General features: G+C 36.2%; 1 protein-coding gene across 12 annotated transcripts in view; it reads left to right on the top strand.

The window, feature by feature from the left end:
* Pde1c (phosphodiesterase 1C) overlaps positions 1-13,891 on the top strand; it is a 535,503-nt gene that overhangs the window by 485,327 nt on the left and 36,285 nt on the right. The gene's annotated exons all lie outside the window — the stretch shown is intronic.

Below are 13,891 nucleotides of genomic sequence, written 5' to 3'. Positions count from 1 at the left end.
GAGTCCTACAGCCTAAGTCCCAGAATCAAATCAAGCCTCTAATTTCTAAGATGGGAGCTTGAACTTCATAGATATATCATCATCACCATCATCATCCCTGAAGATCAAAACCCAGGGCCTGTCTATTCTAGCCAAGAATTCAAGAATGAGCTACCTCCCAATCCTCATAGTTGTACTTAAAACTGACACGATGCCATTACATGTGCATTATGGCTTAAATTTGATCATCTTCAGAAAGCCTTCTTATTTTAACCATGTCCTTAAACTTAATTATTCCCAAGGATTTAAAAGAATTAAATTGATTGGCACAGTGATTAATTTGATCTGATGCCACAATGAACTGGTTGCAGTAAAGAATGACAAGCCCTGCCCTCTGTCCCTAGTATCCAACTATAACACCAACCTACAAGTGCCTCAAGAGGGACTCAGTATGCCCGGGTGCTTGCTAGCTTGTAGGAAGACAGGCTGAGTAACTGTGTTTTGTGTCCTTTGTCACTAATTTGGAATCGGCAAAACTAAGAGTATTGAGCTTGGGAGAACTGGTGCTATTTTCATTCCAAATCCTTACCAGGTCTAAAGCCACTTCTTGATAGATGAAGTGGAAAAGAATTTGATGATTTTCATTTACACTTTCCTCTTGGTCACTAGAACACTCTATTTAGAGAATCAGTGGAGAGGAAATATCTAGACCAGTGCCTAGATTGACTTAAAATATAAGAATAGAATTAGAACTACTTCTATTTAATGGATCTTATTGTATTGATAACCCGGGGGTGTGTGTGTGGGGAGGAGTCAATTGAACTTCTCAGTGATCTTCCTTCCATCCTCATTCCTGGGAACCGCTGGTATTTGTCTCTACCTTTGGGTTGCATCTCCTGGGACAAGTGAGCCTGAGCCATCTTGTGTGTCTCCTGTCCTGATAACAAGTCTCCCCAGCAGCGTCCTTCTGCTCTCCTTTTCAGACAGATATGTGGCTGTCTTCTTTTAGTCTTTCTTGGTTGTTTTCCTAGTCCTTGGTCTTGATGGAACCTTGCTATCTTTAAGGCAGATGTTCTCAGATGATTTGATTCTCATGAGTTTTTCTCTACCATATGTGTAACAAACATAAATGTGTCTGCAGATGAAATGATGTGGAAAATAGACCAAAATGACAAAAGTTTGGGAACTCTTGCTGTTGTCTGACCTTTTCTGCCACAGCCAAGGTGGTGCTGCAGCTGCAGGGACCTGGAGTCCTTTCAAATTACTTTAAAATTAGCAAATTAGTTCTCACTAGCTTGAGTGCTCAGCTTATTTTCAGTATCTGCACTATTGTACATTGCACAAAGATAAACATATTCTGAGGTTATTTTCTACAAACAGCTAAGTCCATTGTTTGTTTGTTTGTTTTTTTTTAACAGGAAGGAAGTATGTATGTCTTCCATCTTAGATGATAACACTATTTCTTATATTTAGAAAGTATCTTGCTGTAGCTTTATATTTACAGGGAGAAAAGGTAGACTTATTTCTTAAATAAATGAATTGCTCTTAGTGTGAGAATCCAACATCCTTATGGATTGAGGGACCAAACATCTGGAGTGCTCTGGGTAGCAATTAAGATAAGTCATCATGACAACACATGTTCTGATTAATATTCTATTCCCTTAGCCATTTGTCCATGGAATCTCCTTTGACCTAATTAAGCATACTGACAGTAAATGCAAGTTGTACCTCAGCAGGAAATATTTGTTTTTGAAAGCATTTTACAGTCTTCTTTTCTCAAGAACTTTAGCAAGGGTGTAAGCATACGCCAATGTCCCCATCAGTGAATGGAGAGAACTGCAATGTTATTCAAGGTGCTTGCTATGCATCAAAACAATACTCCACTAATGAGACTCTCCTGGGTTGTGTTGCCTAAACAGTTTTGTTTGTGTAATACACTGGCTTCTTAATTTATTTTGGAATCTACTCTTTACATTGATCAAGTATTAAGAGTCACTGTAGACTCAGGTATGCACAAATCTGCTTCTGTTTGGTTGTGGGTGACTTTTGGGAAGCCTATGGGCCAATGTGTATGTGGGTGAGAAGTGGGTAGGTGGAGACTTGCAAAACCTCTTAGCTTATTCTAGTGATGGAATCCTCTCTTAGGATGAGGGAGCAGGGGCCAGGAGTCACTCATGGCTCTGGAACTGATGAGCCATGGTTAATCAGACCCATCGGCTCCTGTTGAACTAGCATGTACCACAAATCAATGTAATGTGAATATAATTTTATGTTGAATCAGTGATGGATTATACAACAGAAAGTAGAATGTGACATACATTTTTTCCCCTGTAGAATTTATGTTCTGGAAGTTTATAACCATAGAGTATATACACTGTATATTACACTGTATATATGCATGCTGTATTATAGATTAGTGGATTTTAAAATATTAAATTGTGTGATAGGAAGGGAACTATCCAGCACCCATGCATGCTTTTGTCCCAGCTGCTTAGAACCCAGTCTCTTATCAGATAACGGTATAGTGAAAATATCAAACGAAAGCCTATTGCATGTTTTTTTGTTGTTGTTAAAGACAAAACTAATTTTTTCAAACAACTTTACCTTGTAATTATTGATATATAAACTTTTATTGTTACATCTTATCTTTTTTTTCATTTCTTTTTTTTAATTTTTAATATTTTTATTACATATTTTCCTCAATTATATTTCCAATGCTATCCCAAAAGTCCCCCATAGCGCCCCCCCCCACTTCCCTACCCACCCATTCCCATTCTTTTGGCCCTGGCATTCCCCTATATTGGGGCATATAAAGTTTGCAAGTCCAATGGGCCTCTCTTTCCATTGATGGCCGACTAGGCCATCTTTTGATACATATGCAACTACTGCTTGTGGACGTTGTACATCGTGGTGCGCACTAGGCTCCGCACCACGATGTACAACGTCCACAAGCAGAATTTGGTCTTCATTCTTCTTGAGTTTCATGCGTTTAGCAAATTGTATCTTATATCTTGGGTATCCTAAGTTTTGGGCTAATATCCACTTATCAGTGAATACATATTGTGTGAGTTCCTTTGTGATTGTGTTACCTCACTCAAGATGATGCCCTCCAGGTCCATCCATTTGGCTAGGAATTTCATAAATTCATTCTTTTTAATAGCTGAGTAGTACTCCATTGTGTAAATGTACCATAATTTCTGTATCCATTCCTCTGTTGAGGGACATCTGGGTTCTTTCCAGCTTCTGGCTATTATCTTCTTGGCATTTCATTATACTCTTGATATATCATTATACTTGTTAAGGAACTGGGCTTGACAAAAGAAATAAAAAATATTTATTTACTTTTTATATTTTAATTAAAATATATTGTATCAGCCCCTTTCCTTTTCTTCCTGAAGCCCTTCTCATATCACCTCCCTTTGACTCCTCCCATATCCCACCCTACTCTCAAATTGATAAAATTGATTATTATTGTTACATATAAATGTGTTGTATATGTAGCAATATGTAAGTACAACCTGTCGGGTTCATTTTTGTTGTCTGCATGTGCCTGGTTTCAGGTGACATTTTGTATTTTATCACCATTCAGAGAAGTCATCTATGGCAGAGGCCAGTTCTCCATCTCTCATAACCATTAGTTGTCTGGAGATTTTTGTCTAGGGGTAGGGCCCCATGAGATTCTCACCTTTCTGTGTTGGCATGTCTATGGGTATTACCATAATTCAGGTTTGTTGATCTATTGGCAATCACACTGCAGACTTCCTAAAATTCTGGCCTTTACAATTTTTTTCCTTTGAACCATAGATGTAGGAGCTAGGCTGAAGATGTATATGTTAAAGCTAGGGACCCCACAAACTACTGACCTTTGCATACACACAGTTGTAGTTTTCTGTAGATGGCCATCAGGTTCTGTAAAGAGAAGCTTCTTTGTGAGAGGAAATAGCTACACCTCTGTGGGTATAAAAATAGGATCTAGAACGTAGTCAAGGAATTATGGTGATAGAGAAAGTGGCAACAGTACATTCTCTTCTAAGATCCGTGGTCTGACTAGCCTCAGGTAACTGGCTAGGTTTCTGTGAACAGGCATGATTTCCCTCATGCTAAGTAGACCTCAGGTCCACTTGAATAGCTTTCAGTTACCACAAACATCTGAGTGCCACGCCACTACTGTGTCTCAAGTTGGGTAGGACTGTTTAATTGCTTCCCTTCCTTGGCAGCTTCCTAGTACTTTCTGGTACTATGGAAGCTAGACTGTAGGAAGTAGGCTTTCAGGTTAGATCCAGCTTGAATAGTACAAATGTGTGTGGTGTTTTTAGCAATAGGGACTTATATTTAACCTCTGAAAAACATCCAGGGCAACAACCGTAACCTCTATGGTTTGGGGAGTTATCTAGATTATCCTTACCAGCCACATGAGAGGAGGTTTTATGTCTAACCTATGATTCTCATGGGAGCATTGTCAGACCAAGTGGCATAACTGTATATGTGTATGTGCATGTATGTGTGTCTATGTGTGACATAAGATGATTCCTTGAGACGATATCAAACAGCCTTGGTGCTATCTGTTCCTCTCTTCCTCCTTCTGCTTCTGTATTGCCCTCCCTCCTAGGTATTCCCTCCTCATTTTTCCATTCCCCCTTTAATATCATCTGTATCCTGCTATTCCCCTTTGAAGTACCTCCATTGTTCCTTTATACTTTCCTGGCTTCTGTAGTAACTCTGTATTATATACTGATATCTGAAGATTTGGAACTAGGTACCATGGATGAGAGAGATCATACAATGTTTGTCTTTCTGGGTCGGAGTTACCTCATTCAGTGTAAATGCTTCTAGGTCCATCCATTTACATTCAAATTTCACTATTTCATTTTTTAGCAGCTGTATAGTATTCTTAAATGTATAGATACTGTGTTTTTTACTACACATTCATTTGTTGAAGGGCAGTTAGGCTGTTTGTATTTCCAATTGTAAATAAACTTTGTAAATAGGATGGCTATGAAAATGGATGAGCAAGTATCTGTGGAGAACAATGTTGACTCCTTTGGGCATCTACCAAAGACTGGTAGCTGGATCATACCATAGTGCTATTTTTAGTTCTTTTGACCATTCTCCAAACTGATTTCAGAGTGCCTTCTGACAAACAGTGACTGACCACTACATTCTCTCCACAGCCTCACTCACATTTGGTGTCCTTGTTTTATTGATCTTAGCCATTCTGACTAGGGTGAGATAAAATTCAAGTTGTTTTAATGGACATTTTACTAATTGCCCAGGATAATGAACATTTTTCGAGGTATTTCATAGACATTTTTCTTCCTTCCATTTCTTAGTTGGGTCATTTGTTTCCTAGACTTTATTTATTTTTGTACTTCTTAATATGTTCTGGGTACTAAAGATTTGTTGGATATGTGGCTGATAAAAATTTTCTCCCATTCTGTGAATTTCTTATTCATTAGACTGATGGTTTCTTTAGTATAGAAGGATTTTAGTGTTATGAGTTTCCATTGATTAATTGTTGGCCTCAGTTTCTGAACAATTGGAGTTCTATTCAGAAGACCCCTTTCTACACCCGTATCTTGCCTATGTTTTCGTCTAGCAGTTGTATCATTTCCGGTTTCAGATTAAAAGTCTTTGACCCACTTGAAGCTAATCTTTGTACAGAGTGATAAGTATGAGCCCAAGTTCATGCTTGTATGTGGGTATTCAATTACCTGGCACCGTTTGTTGAAGATGCTTTTTTATCAGTATCAGATGACTAGTTTCACACACTCATATTTGAGCTTTTTATTTTGTTTCATTGGGCAACATGTCTATTTTTGTGCCAGTTCTATATTGTTTTTATTACTATAGCTTTATAATATGCATTCAAGTTTATCCAAAGATATATTATTGTCTTTGATGCTAGCTGAAATTGTTGATTGTTTCTAGAAGTAGCCTGGTAAACTTTCTTGAATCAGTTATATATAATATCATGTCATCTGCAAATAAGTATAATTTAACATCTTTCCTATCTGTGTCCTTTAGCTTCCTTCTTTTGCCATATTTGCTCTGGCTTATGTTTCTAGTACTATTTTGAAAAGAAGTGGGAAGAGTGGACATCCCTGTCCCATTCATAATTTTAATGGGATTGCTTCAAGTTTTTTTTCTATTTAGGATGATTTTGCCTGTGGGTTTGTTATCTATTGCTTTTATTATGTTGAGGTATGTTTCTTCCAGGCCTACTTTCTCTAATGCCTTAATCATAACAGCACATTGGATTTTTCAAAAGCTTTTTCTGCATCTATTGAAATGATAATATAATTTTTTTAAATCTTTAAGTCCATTTATATATTTATTGTTATATTTTATACATTTTGTATTGTTATATAAATAATATATAGTGCTATATTGTTATATTTATTGACTTACATGTGTTGAACCATCCCTGCATTTCTGGGATGAAGCCAGCTTGATCATGGTGGATGATCTTCTTGATACGTGCCTGCATTCTGTTTGCTAGGATTTTATTGAGGGTCTTCATCAACAGAGGTTCATCAGACATATTAGTCCATAGAGCTTTTTGTTTGTTTGTTTGTTTGTTTGCTATGTCCTTGTTTGCTATGTCCTTACATAGCAACACAATATGACTTCATAGGATAAATTTTGGAGTGTTCCTTCTGTTTCCAGTTTTTTTTTGTTTTTTTTTTTGTTTTTTTTTTTATAATTTAAGAAGTATAATTGTAGTTCTCTGCAGGTCTGGTAGAACTCTGTTGTGAATTCATTGACATGTGGCTTTTTAGCTGGAAGGCTTTTATTACTTTCCAGTGTCACCTTTGCTACAGAACTGCTTAGGTTGTTGATGTCTTCTTGGTTCAACTTTGGTAGCTTAGAGAAATCAGAAAATTTATAAATTCCTTTTAAATTTCCTAACTTATTGAAGTACAGGCTTTTAAAATGTCCCCTTATAATATTCTTTCTTTGATGTCCATTGTAGTGTTTCCCTGTTCAGTTTTGATTTTGTTAAAAGAGTTTGCTCATCTTCTCAAAGAACCATTTCTTACATTCCATGATTCTTTATATTATATGCCTTGTTTCTATTTCATTAACTTCCTCTTTGACTTTTATTATTTCTTGCCAGTTATTGATGTTGGACATATTTTTATTCTTATGATAAATCATTAACTCCTTTATTTGTGTTCTCTCTGATTTTTTAATGTAGGCACCTAGGGTCATTAGTTTTGCTTTTAGGGACAATTTTAATCTGTCCCTGAGATTTTGTGTTTTTATTTTTATTTAACTATAAGAATATTTTAATTTCTTCTTTGACCTACTCATTACTCAGCAATGTATTGTTTATTCTCCACGAGTTTATACATTTACTAGAGTTTTGTTTACTATTGATTTTAAGTTTTATTGCATAATAGTTGGATAGAATATATGGAATCATTTCAGCTTTTCTGTAACTGTTAAAATTTGTTTTGTGTCCCAGAATGTTCTAATTTAGAGAAGCATCCCTGTGCTGCTGAATAGAATGTATATTCTTTCATTGTAGTGAGAATTCTGGTTTCTTTAAAAACAGAGAAATATTATAAGAATGTACTTTCATTTTAAATACAGGTGTGGGATACACGGATGCTTCCTCATATTTCTTACAGCAGCTGACCATCATTTGCCTCATACTCTAGCAGGGGTGGGATTTTGCCAGTGGTAGAATGTTTCTCTGATTATTTGCATTTAGAATTTTTGGAATTCTTCAGAGGGTATATAAATGCTAGAGACCATAGAGGTAGAGTCATTGGTGGGTTGGTGGGTGGGTTCATGGGTGGGTTCATGGTAGTTGGTAGTTGGTGGTTGGATGCTGTTGTTTGCAGTTTAAGTAATGTGTGCAAAGAAGAAAAAATTAGATATTCTGACAGTGAAGATCAAACTTCCCCCAAGGCATTTGATGCCACTAATCAGGAGGAAGTCATTTAATGATAACAGTGCCTCCATTCTATCCTTTTTTTCTTTCCTATCTAATGTTAAAGAGTTAATAGGGTGGGAGACAAAAGAACTCCCAAAGTAGCAAAAAACAAAAAAACAAAACAAAACAAAAAAAAAACCAAACAGGCTATATTTAGTGTTTGAATAGAATATTCTTTATATATCTTTTATGTCTATTTGGTGTAAACGGTCATATAGTTCTTAGGTTTCTCTGATTATTTTTGTCCAGAAAACCTGTTTATTGGAAAAATGGAGTATTGAAGTCAACTGATATTATTGAGTTTGTATTGCCTTTTCTTCCATTAGTATGTTTTATTTATTTATTTATTAAGTGTGCCAGAGTTGGTTGCATATTGTCTAATATTATAATTTTTCTTTTTTTAAATTTGTCCTTTTACTGTAGTGAAGTGCCCTTGTTTGTCTTTTCTGGTTAATGTTAGTGTGAAGTCTATTCTGTCAATTATTAGGAAGGCAATGCTTGCTTGCTTCCTGATCCTGTTTACTTGAGATACTTTATTTTATCCTTTCACATTGGTTCTGCCTAACTTTAAAGCTAAAATAGATTTTTATAAACAACAGAAAGATGGCTTTTATTTCTTAATTCATTCAGTTACTCTTGATTAGCGAGTTGAAGCTGTTAATATTAGAACTTTATTGAGGGTGAATTTTACTGTTATTGTAGGGTTTGTTTTACTGTTTGAATTCTCTGTCATGCTTTACACTTCCTTAATTATAGTTTTTATTGTTTGGCTTTATTGTCGAATCTCTTAGCTATGCTCATGACTCTCTTCAGTTCATAACTTCTGGTATTCTATGTAGCATTTTCTTTAGGTGTTGGATATTAGTTCTTTTAGGCTGTGAAAGGTTTTATTTCTTCAACTGTGGTGATAGTTTTTCTGGGTATAGTAGTCTCCATTGTCAGTCAAAGTCTTATAGAGCATGCAGTGCACTGCTCCAGACTCTTCTGGCTTTCAGACTTTTCCACTGAGAAATCAATGATTATGATATGTTTTCCTTAGATGTAACCTGTGTTTTTTCTTATGCAGCATCTAACAATTTTTCTTTGTTCTTTGCATTTAGTGCTTTAACTGTGATATTAAATTAAACCCTGGAAAGTTTCTATTTTAGCATTGTCTAGCTGGGGTTCTGTGTGCTTCTTGTATCTATATTGGTATGCATTTCTTTAGTTTGGGAAATTTTTATTCTGTGAACTTGTTAAATATCCACTCTATGGGATGGTCTTAGGATTCTTCTCCCTTATATATGGCTAAAATTTGAAGATTTGGTCTTTGCGTCCCACATTTTCTTCATATTTCTGCATATATGTGTGTGTGTGTGTGTGTGTGTGTGTGTGTGTGTGTGTGTGTGTGTGTGTGTATTTCACTTATTTGGTATAGATCTTTTGCTCTATCTCTGACCTCTGATATTTTACCTTCTGCTTAATTCATTCTACTTGTAAGACTTAAGATTTCTTATTCTGGTATTGAGTTTTCAATTCTGTCTTCATTTCAGTTTGTGTTTTCTTCAATATTTCTATCTCTTTACAGAAGTTTGTTTTCAAATCTTTAACTATCTTCATCATTTCATTCAGTTGTATATTTATATTTTCTTGGACATTACTCAGGTACTTACTGCTATCTTCTTGCAGTTCAATAAGATATTTAAGCATGTCTTTTTATAATTAATTTAATTCTTTGATAATATTTATGATGTCCCTTTTAAAATCTGTGTCCTGGGGCTCATCTATCTATTTCTCATTAAGGAATAGTACTATGGTACTACTGTGGTTGATGGGAGCCATGCTGTCTTGGTCATTAATGTTGTTTTTATGATTTGACCTGGGTATGTGGACTTCTTTCTTTGGTTGTGTGTCTGGTGTGAGACTCTGTCCTGTTTTATATTGGGCCAGTACAGGAGTTATGTGGTAAAGCTGGGAGATGAGCTGTTTAATTGTACCAGGCAAATGGCACCAGGACTGAAGTTTGGCATATGAGTGTAGAGATGGCATCAGGCAGTGGGAAAGATGAGAGAGGAAAAGAGTGTCTTAACAGTCAAAGATGGCTTGGAAACAAAACAGGTTTGAAGGTCACAGATTTGGAGCCAGGCCTGTGGGTATGAATGGAAACAAATGGATTGAAGGAAAGGTAATGAAAGAAGCTACTTATCAGGTAAAGATGACCTGTAAACTAAGTGGGTTCCTAAGCCATGGGTCTGGATCTAAGCTTCTATAGTGGGACAATGATGTTTTTGATGAAAAAAAAAGTGGTTTTTATTTTTTAACTAATATTGGTATACAGTACATATAAAAAGAACATATAAAAAAGAAAATGGTAATAACATAATATATATTTATTTATTTCTCCCTTAGGAAAAAAAAGTATATTTTGTCAGGTTCTGTGCAAACAATTAGAAAAACAACAGTAACTGCATTTTCTCAGAGAAACTCTATTGATTTTTATTAAATCCTTAAAACAAAAAACAGCTTCTTTTGAAATAATATATATTCTGACCCAAGGCTGTCTACATCTTGAATGCCATGTCTTAGCTATATATGCAGGATCTCAGGAACTGTGTCAAATGTCCATGCTCAATATTTATCTTAGAGCTCTCCTAGGAAAGACTCCCTGACTTCCAGATGACAATGCATGTATTTCTAAACACTAGATTGCTACAATACATGATAATTGTACTCTGCACTTTGGCACAAACCATCATGAAGGCATCAGAATTCATTCTTTTTCTTCATTCATATTGAAACAGCCAGTGATTCCCTGAACTAATATACTGAAGGAAAGCATGAAGTGCTGTCAGGATGTTTCAGGTCAGGATTCTGTGTCCCACAAACTTTTCGGAAGACCTTTCTTAACCTTCATGGTCCTGGTTCCTTCTGAGATTTGCAAATCCAAAGACTGTAAAAAGAACACTGTCTTGTGTGGAAATTGTGCATGACCCATACCAGTGTTAAGTACAGGTCCCTGCAAGACTTACTGACCTAGCAGCAGTGACTGGGGTCCTGCGGTGGGAAATGTAGCATTTACCTAAAATGAAAGTGAAAGCAGAAAGACACATTGCCTCCTAACAGACAGAACATGGACAGGTTACTATTCCAGATTTGCAAAGGAAGCACATGCCATACAAAGGAAGAGGCAAACAGCAAAGGAACAGGAAAGCTTAGTGACAGCACCATTAATGGTGGTATGATGGCGCCATGGATGAGAGAGGCAGGATGGGGGCACTCTGCAGAATATAGATAGCCTTGCTATCTATGGCATATAGATGGCATAGTTCAGCCTTTTAGAAGTTATAGTCCCTCATCTATCTATCCTTGTTTATCTTTTTTTTTTTTTTACCATCTACTAATTCAGCTATCCATTTGTCTGACTAGCTCTGCTAGCCCATATGTACATAGCATTTTGTTTAAACAGTGTTGTGACATTGATAGTATATGTAGTTGAATTAATTTGGAATAATTCTACAATCTTGACCTCTATTGAGGGTACAAGAGAAAATATACACATTGAAAATAACCCTTTAAAACACATGCCATAGCCTGAGACTAGAACAGTGAAATCTCCACCTGGATAGACTCTAATAAATATATCTAAAATAATGATTTTCTTAGTATGTCTTAGTATTCTTATTAATAAAATATAAAACAAAAATGCTTATTTGTATCCCAGAATATATTTGACAATTAAAATTGGGTATTAGGGTTTTTTTTAGCTGTTTATTCTTTCCATTTTTTTTATATTTAACATTTTGTAGATCTTTGAGTCACTTGCTATACAGCTTTGAACTTTTCATTGATTCCATATGGAAACAGTCACAGTATTTCTCCATTTGAAAATATGGAGCTGTCCTCAGCCAACTCAGCTTACCTCTTTGAGTCTGTGACGTTGAATCGGGCTATTAGAAAACAAATAAATAAACCCAAGAAAAATGTAAAAGAAATATGTTGCAATGAGTTATGTTTACAGTGTTTTATTTAAGGCTAGGGTCATATTCTTAGACTATCTGCCTGCCTGAGGCTCAGCTGATAACCTGAGAATAAACAATATGAATGATAAACACATTTGAAAAACTATACCAGATTCACTTGAACCTTGACTGTTTCTTTAAAAGCATGACTTTTAACCCAAATGGCTATAGGACCCAAACTCAGCATCTCTTGCGAACAGGATGCAGAGGAAGAGTGAACTAGGCAAAGCTACCCTATTTTAAATCCATCTCCCACTTCTGTAAGAAGCTGCTGAGATATCATTATCTATTACCATGAAGCAAGTACACTTATTTGAATTCTTGTGGCACATGTTTGTGCTTTGGGATTCAAAGCTAACCAAGCTTCCCCTTGTGAGAAGTAAGGAGTCTTAGATCAAGGAGCAGATAGGGAACACTTGCCTAATCATTTTCTTTAATCATCCCAAGATGGCCTAGTTCCATTTTAGTTCATGAATTATCCCTTTGAAAGGAAGAACATTCAACATTCTTGTTGGCCTCCAAAAAGTTGACCGTGGATTTATTACAAATAAAATGTAAAGCAAACTATTTTAACTAGAATTCAGTACAGCAACCTCTCTTATAATAGTTTGTCTTCAGATTCTTCATTTTCATGTACTCTATGGTCTTGATGAATTTTTTTCTCAATTTCTGTTTAACTTGACAACAAAAATCCAAATCTGAAATGCATAAGCACACATAAGAAGTAGAGTGAGGAGAGGCTCAGGTGTGATTAACAAATCATGGCAAAGATGCCTTGTGGCAGGTGTCCCCTCTCCAGAGATCATCTGCACAGACCGACATCCACTTTAGACTTTCCTATATTTGGAATATAAAATTTTGCCAAAGCATACTATGTTTTTATGTCATGTAGTAAAGGACACAAAGGTGGACAGAAATAGATGATTTTCCTCATCTCAGAGTCAAGTTTGTCAGAGAGCATCATCCTTTGAGTAGCTACAAAAGTGGACATCTTGGGGTAAAGCATCTTAAATAAAAATTACCCTAAGCAAGCTATGTGTTTGAGGCTGGAATGATGGCCAGGGATCTGTAACCTCTTGGTGTTTTTCTGTTGATCTTATATATAATAGTAACAAACTCACATATTGTTTAAATATACATACTTTCTTTATCCCTACCCCCCATGCCTTCCCAACTTTGACCCAATATTAGAAAAAGCTCAGTTGAGGTCTAGAGCCTGAGAAAGCACTCATTCCTCTTTTTCACACTTAAGCAATGATTAGAAAGGTGGGAAGAACTAAGACCTTGAGATCTTTCCATCTCTGGAACAACTTTTGACAGCAGACCACTGATAATCCAGACTACTTGCAATGTTGGAGGCCTGCCACACTCCTTGTTAGCCAGCCAGGCAGAGCCTACTACGTTTAATGATGGTGCTTTTGAGCAAATTGCCCTCAGCTTCCTTCTAACCAAAGTGTCTTATTTTAAACAAAACAAACCCCTTATGCCAACCATCATAACAAAATTGAGTTTTGGAGGAGTATCTGTGACTGTGATGAGTTCCATCTATAAGGAGTCATGTTTATGTATCACCTTAAACTGATAGTGGCAGGGCCTGAGCACTAAGAAGGGAGATGCAGTTTTCAATTCCCTTGTGGACCAAACTGTATAAGCAATAGAAAAATTCTAATTCTCAATGTTACCTTTTGTCTTGTCTCCCTCCCTTGCTGTCAAGTGCTGTCAATGGAGAGGGACAGGCCTAAGGGCTGTTTTTTTTTTTTTTTTCCTATTATTTCTCCCAAATGGGTGCAGTTGCTAATGGTAAACATAGCAAACATCAAGCCCAGAATAAAAGGAGCAGCAGGAGGTCGGGATCAATAGCCCCTGGAAAACTGAGACTTGGCTATAATTACAATAGATCAGAAGGGGCTGTCCTATCTTGCAACTAGTTTTCTGCCTAATTTCAGCTAAGTCTTATTTAGCAAAGTATCTT

Source organism: Mus caroli, chromosome 6 (genome assembly GCF_900094665.2).
Source record: "Mus caroli chromosome 6, CAROLI_EIJ_v1.1, whole genome shotgun sequence".
Taxonomy (NCBI): domain Eukaryota; kingdom Metazoa; phylum Chordata; class Mammalia; order Rodentia; family Muridae; genus Mus; species Mus caroli.
This window is presented reverse-complemented; position numbering and strand designations above follow the sequence as displayed.